This window comes from Bombina bombina, chromosome 5 (genome assembly GCF_027579735.1).
Source record: "Bombina bombina isolate aBomBom1 chromosome 5, aBomBom1.pri, whole genome shotgun sequence".
Lineage (NCBI taxonomy): Eukaryota > Metazoa > Chordata > Amphibia > Anura > Bombinatoridae > Bombina > Bombina bombina.
The window spans coordinates 298,673,641-298,686,098 of record NC_069503.1 but is presented as its reverse complement, the minus strand read 5'-3'; positions in this window follow the sequence as shown (position 1 = coordinate 298,686,098).

The window sequence follows — 12,458 nt, the reverse complement described above, 5'->3', positions numbered from 1 at the left end:
TGTAAATTTAAAAAAAAAAAACTTTTTTGACTGTGAAACATCAGTCTGCTTGTGAAATCTAATTGCAGTTGCCTGCCTGCCAGCGTGTGTGCCAGGCCCACTTGCCCAGTGCCACCACTCATATCTGGTGTAACAGTAGTGTAAATTAAAAAAAAAACTTTTTTGACTGTGAAACATCAGTCTGCTTGTGTAATCTAATTGCAGTTGCCTGCCTGCCAGCGTGTGTGCCAGGCCCACTTGCCCAGTGCCACCACTCATATCTGGTGTAACAGTAGTGTAAAATTTAAAAAAAAAACTTTTTTGACTGTGAAACATCAGTCTGCTAGTGTAATCTAATTGCAGTTGCCTGCCTGCCAGCGTGTGTGCCAGGCCCACTTTCCCAGTGCCACCACTCATATCTAGTGTAAAAGTAGTGTAAATTAAAAAAAAAGAAAACTTTTTTGACTGTGAAACATCAGTCTGCTTGTGTAATCTAATAGCAGTTGCCTGCCTTCCAGCGTGTGTGCCAGCCCCACTTTCCCAGTGCCACCACTCATATCTGGTGTAACAGTAGTGTAACTTTAAAAAAAAAAAACTTTTTTGACTGTGAAACATCAGTTTACTTGTGTAATCTAATTGCAGTTGCCTGCCTGCCAGCGTGTGTGCCAGGCCCACTTGCCCAGTGCCACCACTCATATCTGGTGTAACAGTAGTGTAAATTTTAAAAAAAAAAACTTTTTTGACTGTGAAACATCAGTCTGCTAGTGTAATCTAATTGCAGTTGCCTGCCTGCCAGCATTTGTGCCAGGCCCACTTGCCCAGTGCCACCACTCATATCTGGTGCAACAGTAGTGTAAATTAAAAAAAAAAAAATTTTTTGACTGTGAAACATCAGTCTGCTTGTGTAATCTAATTGCAGTTGCCTGCCTGCCAGCATGTGTGCCTGGCCCACTTGCCCAGTGCCACCACTCATATCTGGTGTAACAGTAGTGTAAATTTAAAAAAAATAACTTTTTTCACTGTGAAACATCAGTCTGCTAGTGTAATCTAATTGCAGTTGCCTGCCAGCGTGTGTGCCAGGCCCACTTGCCCAGTGCCACCACTCATATCTGGTGCAACAGTAGTGTAAATTTTTTAAAAAAACTTTTTTGACTGTGAAACATCAGTCTGCTTGTGTAATCTAATTGCAGTTGCCTGCCTGCCAGCGTGTGTGCCCGGCCCACTTGCCCAGTGCCACCTCTCATATCTGGTGTAACAGTAGTGTAAATTAAAAAAAAAAACTTTTTTGACTGTGAAACATCAGTCTGCTTGTGTAATCTAATTGCAGTTGCCTGCCTGCCAGCATGTGTGCCAGACCCACTTGCCCAGTGCCACCACTCATATCTGGTGTAACAGTAGTGTAAATTAAAAAAAAAAAACTTTTTTGACTGTGAAACATCAGTCTGCTTGTGTAATCTTATTGCAGTTGCCTGCCTGCCAGCGTGTGTGCCAGCCCCACTTTCCCAGTGCCACCACTCATATCTGGTGTAACAGTAGTGTAAATTTAAAAAAAAAAACTTTTTTGACTGTGAAACATCAGTTTACTTGTGTAATCTTATCGCAGTTGCCTGCCTGCCAGCGTGTGTGCCAGGCCCACTTGCCCAGTGCCACAACTCATATCTGGTGTAACAGTAGTGTAAATTTAAAAAAAAAACTTTTTTGACTGTGAAACATCAGTCTGCTAGTGTAATCTAATTGCAGTTGCCTGCCTGCCAGCATTTGTGCCAGGCCCACTTGCCCAGTGCCACCACTCATATCTGGTGCAACAGTAGTGTAAATTAAAAAAAAAAACTTTTTTGACTATGAAACATCAGTCTGCTTGTGTAATCTAATTGCAGTTGCCTGCCTGCCAGCGTGTGTGCCAGGCCCACTTGCCCAGTGCCACCACTCATATCTGGTGTAACAGTAGTGTAAATTAAAAAAAAAAACTTTTTTGACTGTGAAACATCAGTCTGCTTGTGTAATCTAATTGCAGTTGCCTGCCTGCCAGCGTGTGTGCCAGGCCCACTTGCCCAGTGCCACCACTCATATCTGGTGTAACAGTAGTGTAAATTTTAAAAAAATAACTTTTTTCACTGTGAAACATCAGTCTGCTAGTGTAATCTAATTGCAGTTGCCTGCCTGCCTGCCAGCGTGTGTGACAGGTCTACTTGCCCAGTGCCATCACTCATATCTGGTGCAACAGTAGTGTAAATTTTTTAAAAAAAACTTTTTTGACTGTGAAACATCAGTCTGCTTGTGTAATCTAATTGCAGTTGCCTGCCTGCCTGCCAGCGTGTGTGCCCGGCCCACTTGCCCAGTGCCACCTCTAATATCTGGTGTAACAGTAGTGTAAATTTAAAAAAAAAAACTTTTTTGACTGTGATACATCAGTCTGCTAGTGTAATCTAATTGCAGATGCCTGCCTGCCAGCGTGTGTGCCAGGCCCACTTGCCCAGTGCCACCACTCATATCTGGTGTAACAGTAGTGTAAATTAAAAAAAAAAAACTTTTTTGACTGTGAAACATCAGTCTGCTTGTGTAATCTAATTGCAGTTGCCTGCCTGCCAGCGTGTGTGCCAGGCCCACTTGCCCAGTGCCACCACTCATATCTGGTGTAACAGTAGTGTAAATTTAAAAAAAATAAACTTTTTTGACTGTGAAACATCAGTCTGCTCGTGTAATCTAATTGCAGTTGCCTGCCTGCCTGCCAGCGTGTGTGCCAGACCCACTTGCCCAGTGCCACCACTCATATCTGGTGTAACAGTAGTGTAAATTTAAAAAAAAAAACTTTTTTGACTGTGAAACATCAGTCTGCTAGTGTAATCTAATTGCAGTTGCCTGCCTGCCAGCGTTTGTGCCAGGCCCACTTGCCCAGTGCCACCACTCATATCTGGTGCAACAGTAGTGTAAATTAAAAAAAAAAACTTTTTTGACTGTGAAACATCAGTCTGCTTGTGCAATCTAATTGCAGTTGCCTGCCAGCCAGCGTGTGTGCCAGGCCAACTTGCCCAGTGCCACCACTCATATCTGGTGTAACAGTAGTGTAAATTTAAAAAAAAAAACTTTTTTGACTGTGAAACATCAGTCTGCTTGTGTAATCTAATTGCAGTTGCCTGCCTGCCTGCCAGCGTGTGTGCCAGGCCCACTTGCCCAGTGCCACCACTCATATCTGGTGTAACAGTAGTGTAAATTTTAAAAAAAAACTTTTTTGACTGTGAAATTGCCTGCCTGCCAGCGTGTGTGCCAGGCCCACTTGCCCAGTGCCACCACTCATATCTGGTGTAACAATAGTGTAAATTTAAAAAAATAACTTTTTTCAATGTGAAACATCAGTCTGCTAGTGTATTCTAATTGCAGTTGCCTGCCTGCCAGCATGTGTGCCAGGCCCACTTGCCCAGTGCCACCACTCATATCTGGTGTAACAGTAGTGTAAATTAAAAAAAACAAACTTTTTTGACTGTGAAACATCAGTCTGCTTGTGTAATCTAATTGCAGTTGCCTGCCTGCCAGCGTGTGTGCCTGGCCCACTTGCCCAGTGCCACCACTCATATCTGGTGTAACAGTAGTGTAAATTTAAAAAAAAAAACGTTTTTGACTGTGAAACATCAGTCTGCTTGTGTAATCTAATTGCAGTTGCCTGCCTGCCAGCGTGTGTGCCAGGCCCACTTGCCCAGTGCCACCACTCATATCTGGTGTAACAGTAGTGTAAATTTTAAAAAAAAACTTTTTTGACTGTGAAACATCAGTCTGCTAGTGTAATCTAATTGCAGTTGCTTGCCTGCCAGCGTTTGTGCCAGGCCCACTTGCCCAGTGCCACCACTCATATCTGGTGCAACAGTAGTGTAAATGAAAAAAAAAAATTTTTTGACTGTGAAACATCAGTCTGCTAGTGTAATCTAATTGCAGTTGCCTGCCAGCGTGTGTGCCAGACCCACTAGCCCAGTGCCACCACTCATACCTGGTGTAACAGTAGTGTAAATTTAAAAACAAAAAAATATTTGGACTGTGAAACATCAGTCTGCTTTTTTGTGTCAGGCTCACAGCGTATACTGTGCCCACTTACCCAGTGCCACCACTCATATCTTGTTTAATAGTAGTGTAAGTGTACATTTAAAAAAATAAAAACTTTTTGGACTGTGAAACATCAGTCTGCTTTTTTGTGTCAGGCTCACAGCGTATACTGTGCCCACTTGCCCAGTGCCACCACTCATATCTTGTTTAGTAGTAGTGTAAGTGTACATTTAAAAACAAAAAAAACTTTTTGGACTGTGAAACATCAGTCTGCTTTTTTGTTTCAGGCTCAGAGCTTATACTGGGCCCACTTGCCCAGTGCCACCACTCATATCTTGTTTAATAGTAGTGTAAGTGTACATTTAAAAAAATAAAAACTTTTTGGACTGTGAAACATCAGTCTGCTTTTTTGTGTCAGGCTCACAGCGTATACTGTGCCCACTTGCCCAGTGCCACCACTCATATCTTGTTTAATAGTAGTGTAAGTGTACATTTAAAAACAAAAAAAACTTTTTGGATTGTGAAACATCAGTCTGCTTTTTTTGTTTCAGTCTCACAGCTTATACTGGGCCCACTTGCCCAGTGCCACCACTCATATCTTGTTTAATAGTAGTGTAAGTGTACATTTAAAAAAATAAAAACTTTTTGGACTGTGAAACATCAGTCTGCTTTTTTGTGTCAGGCTCACAGCGTATACTGTGCCCACTTGCCCAGTGCCACCACTCATATCTTGTTTAATAGTTGTGTAAGTGTACATTTAAAAACAAAAAAAACTTTTTGGACTGTGAAACATCAGTCTGCTTTTTTGTGTCAGGCTCACAGCGTATACTGTGCCCACTTGCCCAGTGCCACCACTCATATCTTGTTTAATAGTAGTGTAAGTGTACATTTACAAAAATAAAAACTTTTTGGACTGTAAAACATCAGTCTGCTTTTTTTGTGTCAGGCTCACAGCGTATACTGTGCCCACTTGCCGCCCAGTGCCACCACTCATATCTTGTTTAATAGTAGTGTAAGTGTACATTTAAAAACAAAAAAAACTTTTTGGATTGTGAAACATCAGTCTGCTTTTTTGTGTCAGGCTCACAGCTTATACTGGGCCCACTTGCCCAGTGCCACTACTCATATCTTGTTTAATAGTAGTGTAAGTGTACATTTAAAAAACAAAAAAAAATTTGGACTGTGAATCATCAGTCTGCTTTCTTGTGTCAGGCTCACAGCGTATACTGTGCCCACTTGCCCAGTGCCACCACTCATATCTTGTTTAATAGTAGTGTAAGTGTACATTTAAAAAATAAAAACTTTTTGGACTGTGAAACATCAGTCTGCTTTTTTGTGTCAGGCTCACAACGTATACAGTGCCCATTTGCCAAGTGCCACCACTCATATCTTGTTTAATAGTAGTGTGAGTGTACATTTAAAAAAAAATGACAGGCAGAGGCATGCCACCCCGCAGGTGCCATCATGGTCGTGGTGCTGTGATTCCCTTTGGCCCTAGAATAATGCCCAGTGTTCAGAGGCCACGTTCCATGAACTCAAAAAGTTCTGAGGAAATAGTTGACTTTTTAACACAGGACACCCAATCTTCTATAGCTTCCGCTCCGAACCTTGACGCACCATCCTCCTCCAGCTTATCTTCGGGCACCTCTCAAGTTACCACTCGCCCCCCTGCCGCTGCCACCACCAACACTAGCACCACAGCCACTTCACTTGATCTGTCAGAGGAGTTTTTTACACATCAGTTGGAAGAAATGAGTGATGCGCAACCATCATTGACAGAGGATGTAGATAACAGTGATATGTCTCAGTCAGGCAGCATTACAGACATGGACGTACGGTGTGATGATGATGATGTTGTACCCGCTGCTGCTTCCTTTGTTGATTTGTCAGATACAAGTGAAGCGGTTGATGATGACGATGCATCCATGGATGTCACGTGGGTGCCCGCTAGAAGATAAGAAGAAGAGGGGGAAAGTTTAGATGGGGAGACAGAGAGGAGGAGGAGGATACGAGTTGGAAGCAGGGGGAGGTCGGCGCAAGGAGCTAGTGGCACAGTCAGACAGCATGCATCGGCACCCGGGGTCAGCCAGACAGCACGCCAATCAACGCATGCTGTTGCCACCACCAGAATGCCGTCATCGCAGAGCTCAGCAGTGTGGCATTTTTTTGTGTGTCTGCCTCTGACAACTGCAATGCCTTTTGCAACCCGTGCCAAAAGAAACTGAGTTGTGGGAAGTCCAACAACCACCTAGGTACAACTGCTTTGCGAAGGCACATGATCGCACATCACAAGCACCGATGGGATCAACACATGAGTAGAAGCAGCACACAAACTCAAAGCCGCCATCCTCCTCCTGGTCCAGCATCTTCAGCCACGTCAACAACTGCTGTCCTCCTTGCCCCCTCTCAACCATCCGCCACTCCGTCTCTCTTCCGGAGCAGTTCCTGCTCATCTGCCCACAGTCAGGTGTCTGTCAAGGACATGTTTGAGCGTAAGAAGCCAATGTCACAAAGTCACCCCCTTGCCCGGCGTCTGACAGCTGGCTTGTCTGAACTCTTAGCCTGCCAGCTTTTACCATACAAGCTGGTGGAGTCTGAGTCGTTCAAAAAATTTGTAGCTATTGAGATACTGCAGTTGAAGGTACCCGGCCGAAATTTCTTTGCACAAAAGGCAATCCCCAACCTGTACTCGATTGTGCGAAAGGAAGTAATGGCATGCCTGGCACACAGTGTTGGGGCAAGGGTCCATCTGACCACTGATAGCTGGTCTGCAAAGCATGGTCAGGGCAGGTATATCACCTACACTGCGCATTGGGTAAACCTGCTGACGGCTGCCAAGCATGGAATGCGTGGCTCTGCAGAGGAGTTGGTGACACCACCACGACTTGCAGGCAGGCCTGCTGCCACCACCTCTACTCCTCCTACTCCATTCTCTTCCACAACCTCCTTGGTTGAGTCCTCTTCTGCTGCTGCGTCTTGCTCCACATCAACGGCACCCCCCAGCTCCCCAGGTACTATTCCACATCCCGGATACGGCAGTGTCACGCTGTCTTGGGGTTGACTTGCCTGAAAGCAGAGAGTCACACCGGACCAGCACTCCTGTCCGCCCTGTACGCACAGGTGGATCAGTGGCTGACTCCGCACCAACTGGAGATCGGCAAAGTGGTTTCTGACAACGGAAATAATTTGGTGGCGGCATTGAAATTGGGCAAGTTTACACATGTGCCGTGCATGGCACATGTGTGTAATGTGATCGTACAATGCTTTGTGCATAAGTACCCAGGCTTACAGGACGTCCTGAAGCAGGCCAGGAAGGTGTGTGTCCATTTCAGGCATTCCTACACGGCCATGGTGCACTTTTTCGATATCCAGTGGCGAAACAACATGCCAGTGAGGCGCTTGATTTGCGACAGTCCGACACGTTGGAATTCAACACTCCTAATGTTCGACCGCCTGCTCCAACAAGAAAAAGCCGTTAACGAGTATTTGTATGACCAGGGTGCTAGGACAGCCTCTGCGGAGCTGGGAATTTTTTTGCCACGTTACTGGACGCTCATGTGCAATGCCTCTAGGCTCATGCGTCCTTTTGAGGAGGTGACAAACTTAGTCAGTCGCACAGAAGGCACCATCAGCGACATCATACCATTTGTTTTCTTCCTGGAGCGTGCCCTGCAAAGAGTGCTGGATCAGGCCGTAGATCAGCGTGAAGAGGAAGAGTTGTGGTCACCATCACCACCAGAAACAGCCTTATCAGGAGGAGGAAGACCAACCACAACAGGCATCCCAGGGTGCTCATTGTCACCTATCTGGTACCCGTGGTGTTGTACTTGGCTGGGGGGAAGAAGATACCTTCAGTGAGATCACTGAGGACGAGGAACGGGACATGAGTAGCTCGGCATGCAACCTTGTGCAAATGGGGTCTTTCATGCTGTCGTGCCTGTTGAGGGACCCTCGTATAAAAAAGCTGAAGGAGAACAACCTGTACTGGGTGTCCACGCTACTAGACCCCCGGTATAAGCATAAAGTGCCTGAAATGTTACCGAATTACCACAAGTCGGAAAGGATGCAGCAGTTCCAAAATAAATTAAAAAGTATGCTTTACACAGCATATAAGGGTGATGTCACAGCACAACGGGAATCTAACAGGGGAAGAGGTGAAAGTAATCCTCCTCCTCCCATGACCACGCCGGCAAGGACAGGATGCTTTACAGACGTGTTGTTGATGGAGGACATGCAGAGCTTTTTAAGTCCTATGCATCGCCACAGCCCTTCAGGGTCCACCCTCAGAGAACGACTCGACCGACAGGTAGCAGATTACCTTGCCTTAACTGTAGATCTCGACACTCTGAGGAGCGATGAACCCCTTGACTACTGGGTGTGCAGGTTTGACCTGTGGCCTGAGCTATCCCAATTTGCGATAGAACTTCTGGCCTGCCCCGCTTCAAGTGTCCTGTCAGAAAGGACCTTCAGTGCAACAGGAGGTATTGTCACTGAGAAGAGAAGTTGCCTAGGTCAAAAAAGTCTTGATTACCTCACCTTTATTAAGATGAATGAGGGATGGATCCCGAAGGGACTGACATTGGGCGATACATTCGAGTAAAAAAGGCCTGATGAGATGAGCTGCCTTGGGCTAAAAATGGTCCACACGCTGCTGTATTTTATCTTTGAATGCCGGATGACTTGCATTACTTATCCGCCACCAACAAGGGTTCAAGCCGCAATGTTTTAGGGCACTTTCTGCCTGGGAAACAAACATCAATTTTTCTGGCCGCTGCTACAGCAGCGGCTGCAACAATACCTAATTTTTCAGGCATGTGTACATACCAAATTTTTCTGGCCTCTGGTGCTGCACTGTGGCTTCAAAAACCAAACCAAAAAAAAGGCACGTAACAGGGATTAAACTGATAAGAATAGTACTACTTAACACACCACTCCTATCTGGTGGCACATTAGATTACACGCGCAGTGCCCCAAATTTGAAGTAGGAGGACCGACCAAGCATCTTTTCCATCTCCCGTTCCTAAAATCCATGCCATATACACGTCCCCTGATAGGGGACGTAACAGGGATTAAACTGATAAGAATAGTACTATTTAACACACCACTCATATCTGGTGGCACAGTATATTGCACGCGCAGTGCCCCAAATTTGAAGTAGGAGGACCGACCAGACCAAACATCTTTTTCCATCTCCCAGTTCCTAAAATCCATGCCATATACACGTCCCCTGGCGCCGCAACTGCCTCTGGGAACCTTACCATGGGTTGCAGACTGCAGGTCTTGTAATTCTCTGTCTGGGAAATTATCTATCAAATCTATCTACTTAACTATCAAATCTATCTATCTATCGTATCTATCAAATGTATCTATTGCATCTATTGATCTATCTATCTAATCTATGTATCTATCTATCAAATCTATCTATCTCGTGGCCGGACTGTTATCTGACAGCCACTTGTGTTTCGGCCAAATGTCCGTCAGCCAAATGTCCGTCTGCCAAATGTCCATCGACTAAAAGTCCGGCCACGATTGCACGCGCAGTGCCCCAAATTTGAAGTAGGTGGACCGACCAAGCATCTTTTTCCATCTCCCGGTTCCTAAAATCCATGTCATATACACGTCCCCTGGTGCCGCAACTTCCTCTGGGAACCTTACCATGGGTCCCAGACAGCACGTCTTGTAATTCTCTGTCTGGGAAATTATCTATCTTTCAAACAGGGATTAAACTGATAAGAATAGTACTACTTAACACACCACTCATATCTGGTGGCACAGTAGATTGCACGCGCAGTGCCCCAAATTTGAAGTAGGAGGACCGACCAAGCATCTTTTTCCATCTCCAGGTTCCTAAAATCTATGCCATATACACGTCCCCTGATAGGGGACGTAACAGGGATTAAACTGATAAGAATAGTACTACTTAACACACCACTCATATCTGGTGGCACAGTAGATTGCACGCGCAGTGCCCCAAATTTGAAGTAGGAGGACCGACCAAGCATCTTTTTCAATCTCCCGGTTCCTAAAATCCATGCCATATACACGTTTCCTGATAGGGGACGTAACAGGGATTAAACTGATAAGAATAGTACTACTTAACACACCACTCATATCTGGTGGCACAGTAGATTGCACGCGCAGTGCCCAAAATTTGAAGTAGAAGGACCGTCCAAGCATCTTTTTCCATCTCCCGGTTCCTAAAATCCATGCCATATACACTTCCCCTGGCGCCGCAACTGCCTCTGGGAACCTTACCATGGGTCGCAGACCGCACGTCTTGTAATTCTCTGTCTGGGAAATTATCTATCTCTCAAATCTATCTATTTATCTATCAAATGTATCTATCTATCGTATCTATCAAATGTATCTATTGCATCTATTGATCTATCTATCTAATCTATGTATCTATCTATCTATCAAATCTATCTATCTCGTGGCCGGACTGTTATCTGACAGCCACTTGTGTTTCTGCCAAATGTCCGTTGGCCAAATGTCCGTCGGCCAAATGTCCGTCGGCTAAAAGTCCGGCCACGATTGCATGCGCAGTGCCCCAAATTTGAAGTAGGAGGACCGACCAAGCATCTTTTTCCATCTCCCGGTTCCTAAAATCCATGCAATATACACGTCCTCTGATAGGGGACGTAACAGGGATTAAACTGATAGGAATAGTACTACTTAACACACCTTATAATAACGCAGAGAGAGGCAACGCAGAGAGAGGCAACGCAGAGAGAGGAGTCTGAAGAAGAGGAGTCAGTGGAGGAAGGTGGCTTTGAGGAGGTGGAAGACCAAACACAGCAGGAGTCCCAGGGGGCTTGTTGTCACCTTTCGGGGACCCTTGGTGTTGTACGTGGTTGGGTGGAGGAAGAGACCTTCAATGATATCAGTGAGGACAAGGAACGGGACATGGCTAGCTTGGTATCCAACCTTGTACAAATGGGGAGTTTGCGGTTGTTTGTGGTGCGTTAAACGGGGAGTCTGGTCTGTCACTGTGAAGCGGACGTAACCCTTACACTACCTGATCGATACAACATCATACCTGATGTTTTAAAGCACGTTATTCCAAAAAATTTAGGAATGTTAGGTGATTTATGCCCTTTATGGAATTAAACCAGACTCTGCATCAACTATGTAATTTTACGTGGGAGTTTTGCCATGGATCCCCCTCCAGCATGCCACAGTCCAGGTGTTAGTACCCTTGGAACAACTTTTCCATCACTATTGTGGCCAGAAAGAGTCCCTGTGGGTTTTAAAATTCACCTGCCTATTGAAGTCAATGGCGGTTCGCCCAGTTCGCCCGTTCGCGAACAGTTGTGGAAGTTCACGTTCGCCGTTCTCGAACGGAAAATTTTAAGTTCGCGACATCACTAGCTATAAATGCTGTGATAGTATCAACTAAAACATTATTGAGTAAATGCTGCTGAATGTCAGTCTTGCATCTATTGTAACCACTTGGACTAATGGAAGTTAGTCTCCAAAAGAACAGTTACAGTATAATACAGTAACTACCCTGCACCAATCTATCATAGGCTACAGTGTCTGTTATTGTACTGGGCTGATAAAAAAAATACATTTCCTTAACTAAATGTTGACACATATGTGTTTTTTAATGCTATCAAAAAAAATCTGCATAATATTACAGTACAATTCCCTGCAGTTTAAACCAATTTACAAGTCTAATTTCTCATTTAGCCTCCTGAATTAGTATGATATTGTTGTCTTCTAGCTATAAATACAGAATTTACAAACTGACTTAACAGTTGAGATCATAGGGGATTCTTGGATTTATTGTTGTTGAACACTTTTATGATACACAAAAATAAAAATATGATAATGCTCTGAGGCTAGGAAAAGATTCCCTATAATTGTGTTGTTAGTGTGAACTTCATGAAAGAAAATTAATTTTCATAGTCTGTACATGCAAACTCTTAGAGCTACGTTACAATTTACTGCTGGTGATACTAGGAGAATTTTCTATAGATGCAAGCGCAAAGCACAAGGGTTACATTTTAATGATGTGTTTCACGTGGAGTCAAATAATATGCATCAATACTTCTGACCTCTCTATGTTCTTGATTTCAAGTGAGACCCTAACGTTTGTGAGCAAGCAAAATCAGATTTTTTCAGTTTTTTGTGCACAATGGAAAGTAAACACGAACACAAGAGCACAGTACCATTTATGCTCCTTGGGTTAGTGCGACTGACAACCTTGTGTAAAGGGTAGTAAGTTAAAAAAAGTTGCACAAACATAAGCAAATGCATCCTGCTCTGTTGAACATCAAAAGGCGCTATCTGATATGTAACAGTGCAGTATGCATTTACTTACAATCAATAAGTTGTTGGTCTAGAAAAAGGTCCAAAATAAGACTGAAACGTCAACCTTATGCAAAAATTGAACAGCTGTGCTACATAATAAAGATTGGATTTTTGTATTCTCATTAAGACCT